This window comes from Dendropsophus ebraccatus, chromosome 15 (assembly GCF_027789765.1).
Source record: "Dendropsophus ebraccatus isolate aDenEbr1 chromosome 15, aDenEbr1.pat, whole genome shotgun sequence".
NCBI lineage: Eukaryota > Metazoa > Chordata > Amphibia > Anura > Hylidae > Dendropsophus > Dendropsophus ebraccatus.
The window spans coordinates 34,907,438-34,916,211 of record NC_091468.1 but is presented as its reverse complement, the minus strand read 5'-3'; positions in this window follow the sequence as shown (position 1 = coordinate 34,916,211).

The window sequence follows — 8,774 nt, the reverse complement described above, 5'->3', positions numbered from 1 at the left end:
CGTGAGTTATACATAGGAGAATCCAACGAATGCTGCCGTACAACCTAGTAAAATCAAAAGCACTGAAAATTACAAATTGTGTTTGACAAAGTAAACAGTATAAATATACGTTCACCAATTACTCAGCGAGCCATCAATGGATCCACTTCTTGTTAACCACCTGTATTAATTATATACATCGATCAGCCAAAACATTAAAACCACTGACGTAGAGGTCAAGGGAATAACACTGATTTTCACAACAGCATCTGTCATCGGGTGGGATTAAAAAAAAAACAGAGAACAGAGAACAGTTGAAATAGAAAATGTCAGACTTTTTCTTTTGACGTTTTTTTTTTCTTTCTTTTTGGGATGTTTTTGAACCGTTTATCATAGCTTGTTTGTGACATGTTTTAAGCTCTAGAATAAGCTGTAGCTTAAAAGTCCTAATGAGGCTGCTGCAAGTAACCAACCTCATGTAAAAGTGACAGTGATCACCCGAAGACCAGGCAAATGCCCAATTTGTCTTATCATGTGTTTAGAACCTGCTTTAAAATTTATCTTTATCGGCCACACATCTCCCTGTGTAAAGAGAGTTTGTGCAGCCGAGAAAGACAAAGTGAAACTGACAGCACAGATATGTATATATCCGTTCTGTCACTTTTCAGGTCACAAGCAGCAGTCTATACTTTTGCTGCTTATAATCCGACATCTGGAAATGCAAAGATTGTTCATGCAGCCCATCTGCTTGATTTATTGTAAAGTGTAAATGCACAGCAAACGAGATGCCGATTTCGCTGATCAGCGCTCGTTTGTGGCCCCCAAGGGCAAGAAATCTCTCTATTTGAAAAGATTCTTAGGTGCCAACCACAACATTTCACGCTAATTGGGAGGGTTACTACAGACTCCCCCTATTCTCCTCCACCTTCAGCACATGCCCGCTCAGTCTGATTCTGGCTAATAGCAATTGTCTATAGGGTGTATCCATGTTTTTCAGGACTCCCTAGGGCTACATCCAACTTCTTCAGCCACCAGTAATCAAATGTTGCAACCCATGCATGCTCAAGGTTCACTCATCTCTAATCCTGAAGCGTACATTAAATGGATCCCTAGCCCACCATATACCTGACAGAAGCCAAAATTGTGTAATTTTGGCCTCCTTTAGGCATATATGCAACAAGACCTGCTGGATGGAATAATTCAGTTCTCTGCTCTATTCCATTGGGCTGGATAGAGTAAAAGAAAGTATACCACATGGTACAAGTCCTTTTACAATAGGACCCAATAAATGATGGACGTCTCTAAGTGGCATCTGTCATAAATAGAGATGAGCGAACCGGGTTCGGGTTCGAGTCGATCCAAACCCGAACTTTCGGTATTTGATTAGCTGGGGCTGCTGAACTTGGATAAAGCTCTAAGGTTGTCTGGAAAACATGGATACAGCCAATGACTATATCCATGTTTTCCACATAGCCTTAGGGCTTTACCCAAGTTCAGCAGCCACCGCTAATCAAATGCTGAAAGTTCGGGTAGGGTGGTAGGGTGGTAGCACTGTTAAGACCATGATTCATCAGCTTTTTAAAGGGGTTATCCAGCACTACAAAAACATGGCTACTTTCTTCCAGAGACAGACCCTCTCTTTTCTTCACAGTTTTGGTGTAGGTTAGGTAACTCAGTTCCATTCAGATGAATGGATCATAATTGCCAACCACACCTGAACTAGAGACAAGAATGGCGCTGTCTCTGGAAGAAAATGGACATGTTTTTGTAGCGCTGGGGGCCACAAACGCGCTGGACATGGACAAAAGCGCTGGACATGTTTATTGGACGTGGGGGCCACAAACGAGCGCTGATTAGCGAGATCGGCATCTCGTTTGCTGTGCATTTACACTTTTTGTAACTCAGTTCCATTGAAATGAATGGATCATAATTGCAAACCACACCTGAACTGGAGACAAGAGTGGTGCTGTCTCTGGAAGAAAGTGGACATGTTTTTGGATAACCCCTTTAACTATACCTCCAGGCTCAATGGGGCACCCAACGCCAAACTGTGCTATAATTTGATCACATACATACTACAGCAACCTTCTGGAGTGTAAGACTTCCACTGTACTGTGTTAAAAATGTTGTGTGAAAGCATTTTAAAAATCCTGTTTTATTTGTTTAATCCTTACAAGTACAGAGGATTGCCTATTTATAGCGTACCCATTTGCCAGCAGCCCAACAAAGATAACAAAGTGTGATCTTGCCTTGAATTAAAGGGAATCTGTCAAAACCTGGGCCCTACCTAAGGTGCTGACAGTGTACTGTAGTTGGCAGTCCTCTAGTGAGCATGTTACTTTTTGGTAATTTGTCTGTGGAATCTCAGGTCTCCTCCTGTAATGAAGCATCAAAGAGGAGTTGTGGCTCAGCGTTTGTGCCGCACTCTAGCACGCCTCATCACTCCTTCCTCCTCCTGTTTCATGAATAATCAATGCTCACTCAGCTGTCAGTAAGTATTTGCAAACAGAGGACTGATCTGCAATCAGATATAGTTGAAATGCCTAGCCATGTTGGAGCTGTGGTCTAGGGGTAAATCACCTGTCTAGAGACCAGAAACACTTTGCTTTCTTCGGTTCAAATCCCCTGATGGAATCTAAATATAGTTATTCCTTTTTTTCCCAGTCAGGTACAAAATAGTTTCTAAATTCTTTTTTTAATACAATGATGAGAAATTTTTTTTTAATAAGAAATATTTTTTTATTTTTTTCATTTTTGAATAAAAGAAAAACTAAACTAATTTGGGCCTGGTTGGGAATTGTTTGCACTTTAAAAAATTATACAATAATGAGAAGAAAAAAAAACTATATTTATAACATTTCCATCAGGGGAATCAAACCAAAGAAAATAAACTGTTACTGGTCTCTATACAGGTGATTTACCCCTAGACCTAAGCTCCAACACAGGCTAGGAGGTTCAACTATATATGATTGCAGATCAGTCCTCTATTGGCAGATGTTGACTGAGAGCTAAGCGAGCAGACAGCCAGGCAGCGTTGATTATTTATGAAGGAGAGGGAGGAGGAAGCAGTGGTGAGGCGTGTGGCACAAACACTGCGCGACAACTCCTCATTGACTCTTTATTACAGTAGGCGACACGAATCCACTGAACATACAAATAACCAAAAGTCAACATGCTCACTAGGGGACTGCCAACTACAGCACACTGTCAGCACCTTGGGTAGGGCTTGAGTGCTGACAGATTCCCTATAAATTGAAATCACTGTTGTCTATTCGACTACCCTGTAATATATGTATTATAGTCTGCATATTTGTATGTAACAAAAACCTGTTAAAGCTGGAAATGCGCAATGGCACAATGCTAAGGTTAAAGAGCATCTCCATTCATAAAGTGCATAAATATTATTAGTGTTAATACACATTCCAAAAATAAGTGACGAGGAACACTCCCCAAAAAACCTGATACATTGTGTTATGCCTAAGGGGGACTGTGCATGACAAAGAACATCGAAAAGAGAATCTCTGAGTCATGCACTGCCCTCTTTGGCTCTGCACTTGGAATGTGAATTGCAGCCAGCAGATTGACTTTAAAAAAGCAATGACATTGCTAGGATATCCTTTCACTTGCTGATTGATGGGGCTCTTTTTACCTGGACCATAACACAAATGAAGGGGCAAAAGAACTAGTTAAAGGGGTATTGCAAGCAGAAACATTTATCGAATACTCAGCCAAGGCAGAGAAAAAACATAAAAATAAAAGAATATTTTACTCTCCTATCCCTCCATCACCGTTGCTCTCCCAGTGCACAGTGTTTGCTGTGTTTGGGATTGGCATGTAGCAATCATTGGCAATACCATGCACTGACCCCAAAGAAAGTGCTGTGCTTCAGGACCAGTTCAGTTAGAACAGTGGCAGGAGGGTAAGCAAAGGTGAGTATATGTTTTTTATGTTTTTCACCAACATGAGCACAATTTTAGATAAAAGTTACTGCCTGTAATACCCCTTTAGGCATTGTAGCTCTGGTTTCCCAGAGTTGGACACTCCATTAAAGGGAATCTGTCATCTTCCGGGCCCTACCTAAGGTGCTGACAGTGTGATGTAGTTGGCAGTCCCCTTGTGAGCATGGTACCTTTTGGTTATTTGTCCGTGCAGTGGATTATGCACAATCTCAGGTCTCCAGCTGTAATGAAGAGTCAAACAGGAGTCATTTGTGCCACACTTTGGCACGCCTCACCACTCCTTCCTCCTCCATGAATAATCAGTGCTGCCCGGCCTCCTGCTTGCTCAGCTGTCAGCCAGTGTCTCTGATTGCAGATCAGTCCTCTGTAGGCAGTTTATGTCGGAAAAAAACACTCACATAAAGTCGAATCCAAATTTGTTGGAGCTGTGGTCTAAAGACCTGCCAGCAGTTCATTCTCTGGTTCAAATCTCCTGATGGAAATGAAACATAGGTATTTTTTTCCATTATTGTATCATTTTTAAGGCCATGTTCACACAGTATTTTTACTTAGTATTTTGGTCAGTATTTTGCAACTAAAACTAGGAATGGGTTGAAAACAAAGAAAGGCTATATTCACAGTGGATGCCTGTCATTTAATGGCAAAAAAAGGCCATTATAACAAAACAATGGCTGTTGTTTAAATGGCAGCCATCAAATCAATTTCACTGGTGAGACTGGTGAGTTACCCCTAGACTACAACTCCAGGAGGCCAGGCAGCACTGATTATTCATGAAGGAGAGGGAGGTGGAAGGAGTGATGTGGCGGCCAGAGTGTGGCACAAACAACTTCTCATTGACTCCTTATTACAGTTGGAGGCCTAAGATTGTGCATAATCCACTGCACAATTTACCAGAAGGTACCATGCTAACTAGGGGACTGCTAGCTATAGCACACTGCCAGCACCTTAGGTAGGGTAAAGAAGGAATTACTCTCTCTTTTTTAAAGTAAAATGATGATCAAGAAAATGACAGAGAGAAGCTCTTTATGACTAAGACTATTATGTATGTAATAGAAACATTATTGCTGGGTAACCAGACAACTGAGATGTTGGGATTACGGTCATGAATTGAAGAAAAAAAAAACAATGCTACATCCTGAATGCTGGGCTTATGTACAAGCGTAAATGTCAAAGAGAAATGTGTCACGTCCATGAGGCCTATACACTAGATGTTTGACCAGCTTAAGGTGAGCATGCTGACATAACTGCTGTGAACGTAGTTAAATATCACAACATGGGAATTTCCAAAGCTGCAATTTTACAGTAGAAAAGACAAGCCCTTTAAGGTATATGAAGCAGAGTTCCTCTTTAAAGAGGATGTACCACCAGGTACGTCCTCTTTAACCTGACACAGGCATAGAACACATGGTTACCGGCTGGTGCTCAAGCACTGTAGGTAGGCCGGACCGCCCCCAGTGGGAGGGAATTCCCACCCCTCTATGACGCAGCTCCTTTGATTTTAACGGAGCCGCATCATAGAGGGGAGGGAATTCCCTCCCACTGGGGGCGGGCCCGGCCGTTCTATCCCTGTGTCAGGTTAAAGAGGACGTACCTGGTGGTACATCCTCTTTAAGGGCTGTGCACTTCTGTACTCCATGACACTAGGGTCTGTGCAGGATCGGGGTCCTCATCAAGTATCTGTCAGATATTGACCCGCAACCTTCTGGGAAGTGCTTTTTAATTGTTAAAGACACTCTAGAAATTAATTTCTATTATTGCACTTTACTTTCCCCAGTGGTTGGTTGAGTATGAGTTATTAAAATGTAACTTTTATTGAATATAGTTAAGGGTACAAACCCACTTGACGTATTTGCTGCGTGAATCAGTCTTAAAAATAAGCAGGCAAAACGCAGGTTGGCTTTATACGATTGTTCTGCGTTAAAATACGCAATTGCGTATTTTTGAAGCGTGAAGCTTGTTGTTAGCAAAGCATCAGTTGTTAAAATACGCAATTGCGTGTTTTTGAAGCGTGAAGCTACATGCGTTTTTCGCACAGGTTGTTAACAACTGATGCTTTGCTAACAACAAGCTTCACGCTTCAAAAATACGCAATTGCGTATTTTAACGCAGAACAATCGTATAAAGCCAACCTGCGTTTTGCCTGCTTATTTTTAAGACTGATTCACGCAGTAAATACGTCAAGTGGGTTTGTACCCTAAAAGGAGATCCTATGCAAAAGGGATCGGGGAATTTAAAACTTATTCACCACTTGAGTATACAGTATGTTATGCCTGTGATTGTATCATTGGCAATATGTGCAGTATCCCGTATCTACTGTCCTAGTAATGGGAGTGAAGCATGCAGTGAGGTCCACTAGTTCTATTTGGATACACTGTATACCCGCTGTGACCGTTGTAAGGTGCTATTGGTAACAGTGTATGTAGTAGAATATTGATTCAATGTGGGCACTCACAGAAGTGCTGATTGTGGTTCAGTTGGCGGTTACTGTTATCCAGTACTACTCAGTATACTATAGGAGTGTGACAGCATTACTTCACAATGTCACCACTCGTAGTATGTCACTTGTCAATTATAAGAGCTGCCAGTTTATTGTGCGGGGTAGTATACTGACTGGTCATGAGCGTGGGCTCCCGATGGGTTCTTGTGTCACTGGTTCACTCCATCGCTATATGACCAATTGGCTGGATGCTCAGTAAAAAGTAGATACAGTAAGTGAGAGAATGGAGCTGGTCTCTGCAGTTGACCGCAGCTCCGTGGTGAGAGGATTAAAATCGAGGGGATAACATGCCTCCTGACATGTTTCGCAGGCACACCGGCTTTATCAAAGGTAGCATGCAAAACAATAAGGTTTAAAAAGACGTTGTGGGAACATACCAAAAAAGTGGAATGTTCTGAAAGCATGGACAATTCAAAATGCAATGTAAAATATTCTGCATCTCAATGATAAAGTGATATGAAATGTTCTCTCTAAACATATTTATAGACAAGTTTAACCAGATTACTGACAGTCATTGTGGGTGTTCCTACATACTTCCTAGTTTCATAGAAACTATTGTGTCAAAGCGATATAAATCTACTTACAAATATACATTGGCATGATTAAGGACATAAGGACTACACAATGTATTATATAATAAATTGGAAGAGTTTTGTGTATTTTATTTGCAATAGTGTTTATTCTGCTGCGTAAGCATTTCACTAGTGAGAGAACGATGAGATTGATGGAGATTACTGGGACTGCCGCATCATTTGTTGTGGTAGAGGTTGTCATATAGCATCACTCACTGCAGGTGTTGAGGACTCCCTAGTATGCTAAGGGCGGTGTGGCTTAAGTTTACCTATGTGTTAACCTGTTAAATGTAGAATATTTTATAAGTTCGGAAAAAGCCTTTGCCATTCATCCCTTCACTGTCTCTGTACTTAAAATAAATTTGGAAGGACAGGCCGGATTAATATATCCAGATTACCTAAGCAGAATGAATCAGTCATGGGTAATAAGACAAATCAGAATAGGTATGTGAATGATTATGTAACAGAGGGAAGATGACCCAAACCTTCAGTACACAATGGATCTTATTTCAGTATAATAAATCTGAGTAAAATGAGTAAATGGGTTGCTCTGGCAATAGTGTTAAGCAAACTTGCCAAAAGTGCAGGTTCCTTTAACGTTCGTCCGAACCCAAAGATTTGGCATTCAACTCCCGATGGCTGTTGGATGCTGCCCTAGAGTCCTGGAAAACATGGCTTAGGGGTCATTCACATGTTCTGTGCACAGTCCACAATTACGGACAACGAACTTTCAGAACTTCCGGCAACGCAGCTGTGTCAGTGCAGTAACATGCAGATTTAAAGCAAATGTACCATTAGGAACATTTGCTTTAAGTGTTGCACATGAATAGAACGGTGCCGTCTCAGGAAAGGAGGTGCTGCGGTCCTTTGTTTCAACTGCGGACCCGTTCCCGCACATAGCACCGGTCTATTACCGAGCATTGGCCCGGGCAGAAGCACTGGAGGCGCGCCTGCCTGCTCTCAGTTGGAGTTAAAGGGGTAGTGCGGCGGTAAAGAATTATTGACAGAATAACACACAATACAAAGTTATACAACTTTGTAATGTATGTTATGTCTGTGAATAGCCCCCTTCCCAGTGTCCCACCACCCCCACCCATGTAACCAGAAGTGTGGTGCTCTATACATAACCGTCACGTGCAGACTCGTCTCCGATCTTCAGTCTGCGATGTCGTCTTCGGAAGGCCCGGCCGAATCTCTCCGAGCGTCCTGAGTGCCGGCCGCACTCTTCAGCGTCATCGGCTGCTCAGCCGCGATTGTCTGAGCATAACTGTGCTCAGCCAATCGCGGCTCAGCAGCTGATGACGCTGAAGAGGATGGCCGGCACTCAGGATGCTTGGAGGGATTCGGCCCGGCCTTCCGAAGACGACATCGCAGACTGAAGATTGGAGACGAGTCTGCACGTGACGGGTATGTATAGAGCACCACACTTCCGGGTACACGGGTGGGGGTGGTGGGACACGGGGAAGGGGGCCATTCACAGACATAACATACATTACAAAGTTATACAACTTTGTAATGTGTGTTATTCTGTCAATAATTCTTTACCGCCGCACTACCCCTTTAACCTCTGCCCCTCTATGATGCGGCTCCATTGGTTTTATAAAAAGGACTGGGGCACCGGCTTGTCTGCGCCGTTCTATTCATGTAATAAGAGAAAAAGAAAAAAAATGGAGGTAAAAGCAAAAACCAGCACTGTCTCTGGTGCACCTTTGTTCTGAGGAAGGGAGAATTTACTCCTGAAACATGTTAACTCTGTGCAATAAATTG